At 32.1% G+C, this 9,244-nt stretch overlaps 1 protein-coding gene and 1 pseudogene across 1 annotated transcript in view; one reads left to right on the top strand and one right to left on the bottom strand.

Annotated features, from left to right (window-relative positions):
• ERBB4 (erb-b2 receptor tyrosine kinase 4) overlaps nt 1-9,244 on the bottom strand; it is a 1,016,037-nt gene that overhangs the window by 695,356 nt on the left and 311,437 nt on the right. The window lies entirely within an intron of this gene.
• LOC111738741 lies at nt 9-127 on the top strand (annotated as a pseudogene).

Here is a 9,244-nt window from a genome sequence, read left to right as displayed (position 1 = left end):
GATGCTACGACCATGACCATGTCACCATGAACAAGCTCGATCCCGTCTGATCTCGGAAGCTAAGCAGGGTCAGGCCTGGTTAGTACTTGGATGGGAGACCACCTAGGAAGACCAGGTGCTGTAGGCAAAAAATAAAAAAATAAGGAATTGTAAGCTGACAAGGTCCTTGCAATCAGTGAGGTCAACCAAGAGTTGCCTCGCCTAAAGAATAAAAAAATAAAATAAAATAAACTTTTGCCTACTTTAGAGGAGATAGAATTTTACATAATAGAGATCATCTCCTTATGAATTTACACTAGGACCTAACTTGGTGTTATAAAATGAAATGTAATTTCCCTTTCTTCATCTTGCCATTCTTTTCTAAGAAGTATATAAGCTCACAAGTAAGTTTTTCTTTTTTCTTTTTAAGTTTTTCTTTTTATGACCTTTAAACAATTAGATAAAAGATTAAATCAGACTGTACCAATTAAAGTCATACACTTTTTTAAGAATTTACTTTTACAGGTTAATGTATATTATTGTGAATAATACTGCATGAAAAGTAGCTGCTTGAACAAAGGATTTAAATATTTTCTTATTTTATTTCTATATGAACTCTTTATCTTAGGATTTATCTGCCCTTTATTTAAGGAATATTTATGAAGCTTAAAAACAGAAAAAAGTACTGACTGCTGATGAGTCTCTCGTACATGCCAGGCATGTTTTCATTTTATAGTCTTCATCTGCTGTTCCCTCTGCCTGGATCATATTTCCCTCTCACAACTGCATGACCAATTTTTTCTTGCTTTTGGTTTTTACTCAAAAGCCACTTTCTCAGTGAAGTTTCCACATGTCATCTTGTCTAAAAGGTCAACCCATATCCTTCCCTCATTGTTTTTTTTTCCCCCTTAGTACATATTACTATAACATATACAATGTGCTTTCTTATCTTTGAGGAAGATTTCATAGAAGAAAAGAGACTTTGATAAAGGAGAGACATATTTTGAAATATATAAAAATGGCTAAGGCCAGAGCTTATATTGGAATAGGATACAACTGAGATTTAAAACCAGAGGAAGAAAATTATGATGATATGAAACTTCACTAGTCTTGAAATGCAACATAAGAACGATGGATTTCGAGATCTTGAGGATGTTAACAGATGATGAGATGTAGTGTGAAATCAAAACACTAAGGAGACAAGCTTTACTGCTTACTGAATTTATCAGGGAAAGAGATAGACACTTTAAAATAGAAACTGCCAAAATATGCCAATAACAATGGCATCACTTTAAACAATCTTATAACACTTCTGGCATTGGCTTTAAATAGATAACAACTCATCTAAAAGAGAAAAAAAATGTACCTAACCTATTTCATAATTTCTCAATTAAATAAAAAAAGACCTTTATTTATAGCTAAAGGATATTTTCTTTCATTCTTTTATACTTTCAGGAAACTATGCAAATAGAGTTTCAAAAAATTAACTCAAAAAATACTCTCCTGATGTAACTTCTCTGTATTTTATTGGGTTGAATTTAAACCCACTTGTATATCAGAATATACAAAAAAAAAAAAAAAAAACTTAAATCTTTCCATTTTCTCAACTGTGATACCCTCCGTCTATATTGGAGAATTTCTGACACCATAATTTCTTTACATGAAGATTCAGAATCCTTTCTATGGAAATAAAATTGATATCACAGACACTTGAAATGTCCGATGTAGAAGTCTTCTTTGTAGCTGAATTTTCTGTATATGAAACATTCTCCATATTTAGAAGCAACTGAAGCTACATAATAAGACACTAATCATAACTGTTTTAAAATGCGTATTACATCTTAGATACATTTTTCATCTCAGTATATATATTTATTTGATATCAAAAGAAATTAAGTTATAAAATTAGTATGACAATTACACGCTGAATATATTTTGGCCAAATTTTAATATAACTTTTGTCTGTGCTACTACCTTAGAGAAAACAGTATCTTATGACCTTTCTCAACGTTCTACATACAGTAGGTTCTTTTTACCCATCTATTTTCAGAGATGTAACTGAGGTTCAGAGAGTACATGCTACTATTATAACCACTTGGGTTTAAATTCTGACTTTCTCACTTATTAGTGGTGATATGGACTGAACTGAGTCTCCCAAATATTCATATGTTGAAGCCCTAACCCCCAATGTGACTATATTTGAATATAGGGCCTATAAGGAGTATAAGGAAGTAATTAGATTAAATGCGGTCATACGGATGGGGCCTTGATCCATAGGATTAGTGTCCTTATTAGAAGAAACATCAGAGAGTTAGCACTTGTTCATTCGTATTCTCACTCATGCACGCTCTCCCTCCCTCCCTCCCTCCCCCTCTTTCCCTCCTTTCCTCTCTCTCTCCCCTGCTCTCCCTCTCTCATAAGGATACAATGAGAAGGTGGATATCTGTAGCAAGGTGGAAGGGAGCTCTCATCAGAAACCCACCAACTGGCACCCTGGTCTTGGATTTCTTTCAGAACTTTGAAAAAATAAATTTTTGTTGTTTAAGCCATTCAGCCTGTGGTATTTTGTTATGGCAGCCTGAGCAGATTAATGCAAGTGGTACAACTTTCAACAAGTTGCTTTAACATTTCTATGCTTCAACTTCCACAACTGTAGAAAGAGTAACAATGTACTTACATATTATGAGCCACAGTCAGGTTTATTTGAGATAATATTTTTTAAATGTCTGGCACATAATACATGCTTAATGAAAACTGTTTATTATAGTTATTAATAATTACTGGTATAAATATATATGCAAATATGTATAAAATGTGATGAGGTTGTTATTTGTGTAACAAATACTTATCAAAGTATTTTAACTATGCTCCCCCAACTGTGTCTGTGTGTGTATAAAACTTTCTGGATAGAAAACCATAAAAGATGACAAATTTCACCATTTTAAATGCAGTTATGGAATCATGAAAATTTAAATCATTGCATCACCTCAATATATTTATCATTTTGTAATATATATTTTTTGTAGTAGATAATGAAATATGAAATATAATTCTATTGAAAACCAATATAGCCCAAATTAAAATTAAAATTGGTTTCAACATAAATGATTTCATAATTATAATAAACTTTGTCCTACTAAATGCAGTGTTCTCTCAGATACTAAAGAGTAGTAAAGGAATTTTATGGCACAATGTATTTGCTGTTTCCCATTCAATACTCCAGAATGTAGTAAAGACATAGCTCTCTTCATTCAAACTAATCAAACAACCTATTTCCACATCTCTTGCTTGAATTATTGGAATTGTTTTTCAGCATCAGATTATAAGTATGCAGACAGAATAAGAAGGAAGATAAGCATAGAAAAAACAATTTGCTTAGGAAGTTTATTTAGACTATGGCTAAAGGGACATAATGAAAACTCATGGAGACTTGAGGCCTAATCTCATCAAAGAATGCATCATAGCATCACATTATAATGTGTACAGATATCTAGAATGGAATGAGAAAAAAAATAGAAGTAGGAAATGAAGAACAGCAGCAGGAATAGTGCAACGATGGTTTAGAATACAATTTGAAAGTAGTATGAAAAATCTCTGATATGATCTAACATTACATAAATTCAGAAATAAGAAAGGAGTCATTTGAAATATACATTTAAAATAAAATTAACATAGAGTAAAAAACAGGAAGACGATGAGAATAAATCCTCATTTCCTATAGGTTTTTGAAATTTTCCAATATTACATTCACTGACTTCAAGAAACCCTCCATCTTCTATAAGATTTTCAGTTTCATTTGGCAGTCTCTTAATATTTCATTTATATTTTTTGTTTGTTTACAGCATTATTAATCAGAGATATAGTTAAACCCAAAGTCGATTTAATGGATAAGGACAGATAACAGGGTTACATTGAATGAGATTTAAAAGTAGAACAATCATCACATATCATTATTGATTAGTAATTTTTTTATGTCTTTATAATGCTTGCTTATCAATGAAACAAGATAACTGAATGTCAAATACTGGGTATTCAGATTAAAAGTTTTCCTTTGTCACCTACTCCTCAATGTCCTATTATAAGTCCCCTTTTCTATTTATTCTGTAAACACTCCATAACTGAACTCATAGTTTCAATTATTTTCTATGTGTTGCAGATTCCCTAATCTATATTCCTAAACTAGATCACACTGATCAACTCAAAGCTCATATCTTCCGGGCTATAAGATGTTTCCATCTGGCATCTCTATCTCATCATGTTCAAACTAAAGTCATTCACTCTCTTTCCCTTTGAACCTATTTATTTTTCTCCTCTTGTGCTCCTTATTTCAATAAATGGAATTTCCGTGGTCTCAGTTTTCCAAGACAAGAAACTGGTGATCATCCTTAACTCCTCCCATGCTTCTTAAATTTAATTACTCACTATATGCTATAAATTCTACATCTTAAATACCTCTGCATCCATTCATTGCTTTATTCCACTGTCACTGTATCACTCTAGGCCACCATCAGCTGATGTTCACACCACTATAGCTTCCACGAGTGTTTCTGCCTCTGATCTTTATTTAACTTTCACTCATCCTTCTAGTATCCATTTATGCACTATTTATGGTAAAAGCACTTCCTGGAGAAAACACACACACACACACACACACACACACACACACCCCCTCACCCACCCACCACATACATACTCAAGGGCTCCTAACAATTTCTTATTTAGCACTTTGTGTTGCAGAATACTTAGCATACTCAGAATTAATCGCAGCCTTCTCTGACCCTATGTCAGTACTTTGAGGTTATGAGAGAGGGCTTTGCCATTACTCTAGCATCTTTCAGTTGCTCTCATAAATCCATGAGGAATACTTTTAAAAGTTCTCTCGTTATAAGCATGCAATTAACACAAGTCTTTGATAAATGTCTACTCCTTTCTAAGATAATGGTTTGCCACTAAACCCTCCTGTATAGAATATGGAACTACTACTATTTATAGCCCAACTCTCCCCCACAAGTAGGTTTTGTTAATTAATTTAATAAGTGAATTATGAATAGTATATTATAAAATATCAATTAGATAGCTGACTGTAAGCTTAGGACTAAGGACACAGTGATCAAGCAGATGCAGAGAAGGCATTTACTGAGAAAATCATATGATTTTTATCCTTCATTTTGTTAATGGATTGTAGCACACTGACTGATCTACAGGTGTTGAACCATCTTTGCTTTCCTGACATAAATCCTACTTAGTCATTGCATATGACTTTTTTAAAAATGTACTGTTGAATTTGGTTTACTATTTTGTTGAAAATTTTTGCATCTATCCTATTAGGAATATTGGTCTATAATTTTCTTTTCTTGCAGTGTCCTTTTTCTGGTTTTGGTATCAAGGTAATGATGGCTTCATAAAAAAAGTTTGGAAATGTTTCTTCCTCTTCTATTTTTTGGAAGAGTTTGAGAAGGATTGGTACGGATGGAAACTCAAATAGGGTTTCTGTGTTATAGTCTCAAGATAGTTTCTTATTTTATTAGTTTGAAGTGTGTTCCTTTTATACACAGTTTGGCTCTGCCTTCCACCACTGTAAGATAGACCGGGCCTGACACAAGTGTGGGGCCCAGCTATGGGACACCATTATGCCCTTTGGAGAAGAGGGCTGTTGGGGCAAATTCTGAACTGGGAGATAGTGATGAGATTTCCAGCAAGGCAGACACAATCTTGTGTTTAGGTTCTAATTTAAAGATTGCATCTATTCTATATACTAATAGCAAACCATCAGAAAGAGAGATTAAAAAAAAATACTGTTTATGATTGTACCAAAAATAATAAAATACCTAGGAATAAATTTAATCAAGGATGTGAAAGAACTGTATACTAAAAACTATGAGACTGATGGAAGAAAGTGAAGAAGACACAAGTGAATGGAAAGATATTCCATGTTCATAGACTGGAAAAATTAATAATGTCACAATGTCCATATGACCCAAAGCAATCTACAGATTCAATGCAATCACTATCAAAATTTAAATGACATATCACAGAAATAAAAAGAAAAAATTCCTAAAATTTGTATAAAACCACAAAAGAGTCCAAGGAGCCAAAGAAATTTTGAGAAATAAAAACAAAACTAGAAGTATCATGCTTCTTGATTTCAAAGTATATTACAAAGCTATAGTAACCAAACACTGTGGTGTTGGCATAAAACAGACACATAGATTAATGGAACAGAAAAGGGAACCCAGAAATAAAGGCATGTATATATGGTTAATTAACTTATGACAGAAGAGCCAAGAATATACAATGAGGAAACGATTGTCTCATCAATAGTTTTGGGAAAACTAGACAACCATATGCAAAATTATAAAAATAATAATAAGTATTATTATTAAGCTAGAGCCATAACTTACACCATACATAAAAAATGGATTAAAGACTTATACAGTAAGTTCTTACTTAACATAACTGATAGGGTCTTGGCAACTGACTTTACGCAAAATGATGTACAATGAAACTAATTTTACCATGGGCTAATTGATATAAACAGGAGTTAAGTTCATATAGCATATATTTTTTTTGCCACAAAAACATCACCAAACTTCTAAATAAAGATCCAAAACATATCTAATATTAAATACTAAAATAAAGGTAAGTTACACATAAATTTTAAAAAGATTAATAAAATAAGTAAGATCGTTATTTTTGAACACACTTATTCCAGTTCACGTGTTAGACAAAGGCAATCCTGGCAGCTCATGGCACAAGGGGCACCAACCCTGGACAGGACACCATTCCAGAATAGGGCACTCTCACACATACACACACATCTACACTCACTCATACCGGGACAATTTACACATGCCAATTAACCCAATATGCAGATCTTTGGGATGTAGAAGAAAAGCAGAGTACCCAGAGAAAATCCACACAGACATGGAGACAGTATGCAAACTCCACACACACAGTGGTCTCAGCCAAAAGCAATATTTTTTCACATCTGTGTTATAACAAAACAATGTTGAGTGAAACTGATATTTGAGGACTTGCACTACTTCAGACCTGAGACCATAAAGCTCTGAGAAGAAAATATAAGGGGTACGCTTCTTGACATTGGTCTTGGCAATAATTTTCTGGATTTGACACAAAGAGCAAAGTCAACAAAAGTAAAAATAAACAAGTGGGACTTCTGTTGCAAACTAAAAATCTTCTAGACAGCAAAGGAAACCAGCAACAAAATGAAAAAGACAAACGACATACATGGTAGGATAAAATATTTGCAAATCATATATCGGATAAAAGGTTAATATCTAAAATATATAAAGAATTCATTTAACTCAATAATGAAAAAACAAACAATCTGATTTAAAAAATTGACAGAGGATTTGAATAGACATTTTCTTAAAAAAAGACATACAAATGGCCAACAGGTACATGAAAAGAAGTTCAACATCACTAATAATCAGGGAAATGCAAGTAAAAACCACAATGCGATTATCACCTTACACCTGTTAGAACAGCCATCATAAAAAACCAGGGAATCATTTGTGCACTCTGACTGGGAATGTAAATTGGTGCAGCTTGTATGGAAAACAATATGGAGGTTCCTCAAAATATTAAAAATAGAACTATCATGTGATCCAGCCAATTTCACTTCTGGCTATATATCTCTAAAGAAACGAAAACAGGTTACTGAAGATATAGCTGTACTCTCATATTCATTAAAGCATTATTCACAGTAGCCAAGATATGGAATCAACCTAAGTTTCCATCAATGAATAAATGGATAAAGAACATGTGATTTGTATATATACATATACATATACAATGGAATATTATTCAGCTGTGAGAAAGATGGAAATCCTTCCATTTGCAATAGCATGGATGGGACTTGAAGGGATTATGTTAAGTGAAATAAGCCAGAAAAAGATAAATACCGCATAATGTAATTTATATGTAAAATCTTTTAAGAAGCCCAACTCTTAGAAACAGAGAGTAGAAAAGTGGTTGCTATGAGTTTGGGGTGGGTGGGGGAAATAGGGAGAGGTTGGTAAAAAGGTACACACTTTTAGCTGTAAGATGAACAAGTTCCGAGGATCTAATGTAGAACATGGTGACTATAGTTCATAAGACTATGTGGTATAATTGGAGTTTGCCAAGATAGTAGAACTTAAATGTTTTCTCTCACACACACATAAATAAGTATGTGAGGTGATGGATGTGTTAACGAGATGAGAATCTTTTCACAATGCACACATATATCAAATCACCATGATGTACCCTTTAAAAATCTTACAATTTTAGATGTTAATTATTTCTCAGTAAAGCTGAATTTAAAAACAAACAAAAAAAAAAGATAAAAAAGAGAACCTGAGTATGATGGAATGACTTAATTTTATTAGTAAATAGCTTTTGTTTCCATATCATTTAGGGCAATGTTGTCAGTAAGTCAGCAAAAAATAATTTATATCATTGAAAACCTCTGCTCTAGTAAAATCTGAGATATACCAAAGCCATTGTTTTAATTATTTTTTAATTTTAGAATATCTTTAAAATGAATATAGTTGAATCTAGAAAGAAAATATTGTTGTTGAAATGTATAGAATTGAGGTCACTTTCAGTTTAAAGTATGGATTTATCTCAAAATAAACTGTTTTATGCTTCTAATATCTTCACTGGGCATTTTAAAATAGGTAATAATGTAATATCTGAAAGAAGCAACTTATAACATTTCAACAGTGTTGTTTTAATTTGAAAAATGCCTCTTTTGTCCTAAGAACTCTGCTGTGTTGTTTTTGACTTTATGAACCCTATCTTTAGCCTCATAATTTTTTCTATTGAATGCATCAGAATCCCTTAAATGATTTTCATGTCATCATTATCTTGGATGTGAGATTATGACCAAAAAAATCAGAGAATTCAGATTTCTTTTGGTGTTTGTAAATTAACCTATTTGTTGTACAAAAGGAAAGTCTAAAGTTGATTGACACAGGATTTTCCTTAAATTGTGAAACCAATGTAGACTGGGCTAAGACTAGAATTGATCCAAAAACAATCTTTCAATTATTTACCTTTATAATTATTATTAATAATTATTTCTTACAATTAGATACATGATAAATTTTATTTAGTACAAAAAGATAATAGGCTATTATAAATTGAATATTCCAATGAACACATAATTTTTTAAGTTATAGGGAACAATATTTTTAAAGCATTAGAATAGTTTTAATCAATCGATATCTCTGTAATAATAAAAATGTTTTATATATGTGCT

The sequence above is a fragment of the Pteropus vampyrus genome, unplaced genomic scaffold (assembly GCF_000151845.1).
Source record: "Pteropus vampyrus isolate Shadow unplaced genomic scaffold, Pvam_2.0 Scaffold42, whole genome shotgun sequence".
Taxonomy (NCBI): domain Eukaryota; kingdom Metazoa; phylum Chordata; class Mammalia; order Chiroptera; family Pteropodidae; genus Pteropus; species Pteropus vampyrus.
Note: the sequence above shows the minus strand (reverse complement) of the source record. Positions and strands in the feature narration are given on the sequence as shown.